Source organism: Ursus maritimus, unplaced genomic scaffold (assembly GCF_017311325.1).
Source record: "Ursus maritimus isolate PB19 unplaced genomic scaffold, ASM1731132v1 scaffold_26, whole genome shotgun sequence".
NCBI classification, from domain to species: domain Eukaryota; kingdom Metazoa; phylum Chordata; class Mammalia; order Carnivora; family Ursidae; genus Ursus; species Ursus maritimus.
The window spans coordinates 2,288,484-2,293,125 of record NW_024425119.1 but is presented as its reverse complement, the minus strand read 5'-3'; positions in this window follow the sequence as shown (position 1 = coordinate 2,293,125).

Sequence of the window (4,642 nt, the reverse complement as noted above, 5' to 3'; positions counted from 1 at the left end):
TTGGGAAAAGCAAGTCAGCTCCTCCAGCACACTACTAAGCCTGTAAAACCAATGGTATTTATCTGTCCGTTCCTCTCCTAGATTCAAAGGTGTTCAAGGCCCATTTCTGAAACTTGGCAGGAAAGGAAGTTTTGACTGCAATTTTCAGTCTCTGCTGATCTCTTGATCTCGGTGTCTTTATGGCGATGCATGAAGTCTCGAGAAGGACTTCTAGAACAGGAGAAACGGTCAAGGCTAATTCACAACGGAGCTGATGGCTATTTTGTAGAAGTCATTTTTATTGATCAACCTAGTTAAGAACCTAAAGGATTAACGCAGGATGCTCTGGTTAGTTTGGCGGTCGGACCCAGAGGCCTGCACAACTACATAGTGAGAAACAGACAACAACGGAGGGGGTTGAGCCAAATGCTTTATTATTATTTTTTTAAATTTATTTATTTGAGAGAGAGAGAACACGAGCTGGGGGAGGGGCAGAGGGAGATGGAGAAGCAGACACCCCGCTGAGCGGGGAGCCCAACTCGGGGCTGGATCCCAGGACCTTGAGACCATGACCTGAGCCGAAAGCAGATGCTTAACTGACTGAGCCACCCAGGCACCAGAGCCAAATGCTTTCAAGTTAACATTCTGAACATTAACAATTGTCCATCACAGTGATACATTTTCACGTGTCACTGTTTGCCTCCTGTGGTACAACCACGTTTCCTCGAGCCAAACACACACTTCACATAGGAAACTGCCTCGCAAAGCATCCCAGCCTGTAGAGTGGAATTCGGGAGTTTATAAATGCTTTTGATGATAATTATAGGTCAGGAGACAAACTGTTACTTACCTTGAGATGTTTGGATTACCTGTGGATTTCCTTTATCATCCTTATTAGTACCATTTAGCAAAAGTTAACTCAAACACGGTGGCGATGGCCGCATCTGGAATCCAGTCTCACTCAGGCTGAGCGCACCCCACCTAGACCTTGCCAGGGCCGACGCAGGAAGGAACCGGGCTGGTGGAAAACCAGGTGGATTGGCGCTCTACCGCACCCCCTTCCCTTCCACCTCCACTGCAGTGTGGCCTGAGACAACTGAACTGGTAATTTCCTGGGGCTCAAGGGTGGCCACAGCCCTCCCGGCTTTACACTGGCACATTGCAGCAAGCACCTCTCCACTCCCTGGGCGGCTGGCTGGGTGCGACCCTGTGACTGAGTCTCACACAAGCTCAGGGGCAGAATCACCTGTGGGGCCTTCAGAGTTACAGACTGCAGCCACACGTGCTTAGACAGCCTGACGTGCAGCCTGGGAATCTGTTTCTAACATTCATTCTTTGCTGGGGAATTCTGATAAACCAGCGGTTCAACCCATCAGTGCCCTGGGAAGCCTCCCAGGGAGCTGCTTCAGAGCCAATGGCCTTGGGACAGCCTCTGCTCACAGGCATAGGTGTCTCTCCTGCTTGGGGCCACTTCAGGGCTCCTTGCTGCAAACGCAGCCTGCTTTCTTCCTCCCTTGTGCTCTGGGTCCTGTCTTTCCTGGCGTCCTCACAGCCTCCCAGAGAGGAAGGAAGAAGGGGCCCCTCATGCTCTGGAATGCTACCCCCCAGCTGAGCTCCTCGCCTCCCTCCTCGCGGGGAGCCAGATCTTGCTCCAGCGCTGGCCCCTCCCTTTCTAACAGCAGAGATGCTCCATCCTCCCCACTTTTCTTCCCTCTGCTTTCAAGCATGTCCGGGGCTCCCTTATGGTGAAAACCGCATCACTTCACCCCGCGGCCCCTTGCCGCACCGTCGGGGCCCTCCCCTGCCCTCCCTAGCTAAACTTGTGGGGTATCCGCACTTATGTGCGAGTTCCCGGCCATCTCCTGAGCCTTGACCCTCATGGCCGCTCTGTTTACCAGCTCCCCTCGCGGCAGCAGCGACGCATCTCCAGCCACCCTGACCTTTAACCCTCCTCCCGGTTCTCTGTTCTGGCTGTCAACACTGGCTGTCCCTATTGGCACTCCGAACAAAATGGTGCAGTCAAATTCATTGTCTCCCACCCACGCTTCCATCTTTCTCGATTTCCCCTTTGACTCAACCATAGATTCATTTAGTTCTGGAAGAAATCCTAGCGATTATTTAGCAAGACCCACGCTCTTTACAGGTGAGGACACTGAGGTCCAGAGGGAGGAGGCGAATCGCTGGGGTTAAAGGAGCCCCTCGAGGAAGGGAGGCGGGACAGCCGGGGCCTCCACCCGCAGTCCTGAGGGATGGCCGTAGCTGCCAGGGCTTCGGCCCCGGGGGGGTCTGCCAAGGGCATCGTCCTTTGGTTGGTTTCCTTTTGCCTGCACCCTGGCCCCACCACGAAAGCAGAGCTCCTTGAGGGCGGGTGCCCTGTCCCCCTTCCCTCGGTAGGTGTCTCAGCACAGAATATGAGAACGGACTTGAGTCAGAGCCGAGAAGGGGAGACACAGGATGCACGTGCGGGCTAGACTCTCCAAAGGGAGAATAGCATTTCATGTCGATTACAGTTCCAAACAGGGCCTCAAACTTTGGTCAAGTAGAGGCGCGGCTTATTAATAGGACTGTGTTCGTTAGCATTGCCGATTTTCTCTTTGTTTTTGTATTAAAGCTTTTATTTTTAAGTAATCACTACATGGGGCTCGAACTCAACAGCCTGAAGATCAAGAATCACACACTCTACCTACCGTGCCAGCCTGATTGTCTCTTTATGGGACCCTGACAGGTGGCACCCGCTTGAAACTCTTGCCTCCCCAGTCAGCTGGGGCTCCAGGTTTGGCCAGTTCTTGGTGACACCTCCACCTGTTTCATTCTAGATATTTGTAGAGCAGTTCATTCAAGGGATGATATAAGACTCTGTGTGTCTTCTCCCTCTCTTTTTTTTAAGATTTTATTTATTTATTTGACAGAGAGAGAGACAGCCAGCGAGAGAAGGAACACAAGCAGGGGGAGTGGGAGAGGGAGAAACAGGCTTCCCGCTGAGCAGGGAGCCAGATGGGGGCTCCATCCCAGGACCCTGGGATCATGACCTGAGCCGAAGGCAGACGCTTAACCGACTGAGCCACCCATGCTCCCCTCTGTTTGTCTTCTCTTGGGAGAAAAAACAAATGGGGATTAAAATCCAGGAGTTCAAGAACTACGAGCAACATTAGACTGTCCAAATGAAAAATCAGGTCATGTCTACTTAATAGTAGTAATACTATTATTAATATTTATTGACTGTATACCACATAAGACATGGTTCTTGGTTTTTTATCTGTATTATTCAGTTTAGGTCTCACATTCCCATAAGGTAGACAGTCTTGCCACTGCTCCCTTTCCGATGAGGACACTGAGGCTTCGAGCCCAAGACCCAAGACCCAAGATCACACAGGTAGTGAGTCCGGTAGAGATTTCCCGGTGTGGGCCAACTCGGAGCCATCTGCTCGGTAGCCATGCTGGATCCCCTCCCTGAGGGACGCTCACCTCTCTTTTGGGGAGAACTCTCCAAGTGTGGTGAGTGGGACTCTCCTCATTTGATGGCTCTCTGTTAACATAAAAATGAAAAGGCCATTTGTAAACTGGTAAGTTCTCGGCACATAACAGGTGTTAAGACTATCGAAACTTTCACCCCTCTTCTGGTTTTATATAAATGCCTTCAGCTGTTGGCCTCTCCTGTGCGCTTTCTCCCCTACGAGCAAAAGGCAGAGCCAGAGTCAAACTCCCAAGAGCAGAGTTTTCTTCTCACCAAGCCTGCTGCCTGCAGCTCTTAGAATTTTCCTTGACCCAGATGTCCCAAATTGTCTTGTGAATCTATGGGGGTCATCTATGGATGATGTCCGGATACTTGGGTCAGAATCTACCAGTTTTTTAAGCCCTTGTTCTTGGGAAAACATCCAGACAGCAAGTACAAAAGGAGCCCTGAAGAGCCCAGACAGCAGAAGTAAACCAGCTGCAAAGCGGCTGTCAGGATAGAAGGCCACACTAGCTGTGCCTCTCCGATTGTTTGGGGCTTCGGGGCTCATCAGGCTGGTTCCCCCAAGAAATTTTCCGTGCATCCCAAATAAATGCTTTGAAAGAAGCCAGCGGAGTGGGCTGGGGCGGAATGGGAGAACTGGCCGGCAACCGGGGCTGCCACCAGGAGCAGCAGCACGACCCGAAGGCCTTCGTGCTGGGGCTGGGACAGGTAAGGGGACAATTGCCCTAAGAAGGCACAGTCCAAGGGCCAGAGGTCAGCCCTAGATCTGCCCCCATAGGAAAGTCACAGAGCGCTAAGGACACAGAGGAGGCTGGCTCCTCTCTCTTTCCGGCAAGGTTTTATGAGCTGATCTGGCTCCGAAGAGACCTCTGGGGGTGGTTGGTGGCCTGTGAGGTCAGGGCCAGGATGGGGGGACCGTGTCTCCAACAAATGGAGCAGGAATCAGTACACGTTTTCATAGGCCCAAATATTTGTTTTTTCTTTTCTTTGTTTAAACCACAAATGCTAAGTCAGGATATGTTTTATTCAGGGGGCGAAGGCGAGAGACCCCGCCCAGCAATCACAGACAAAACATGGGTGAGATCCGCCACATTCCCATCAGGGCTTGCCTCCAGGGCTGGCTCTAGACTCCCCAGCAGCTCGCTGACTCAAGCGATGGGGTGCTCACCACTTCCCTTGGGAATCTGGCCCAGGACTCTGCCCGCT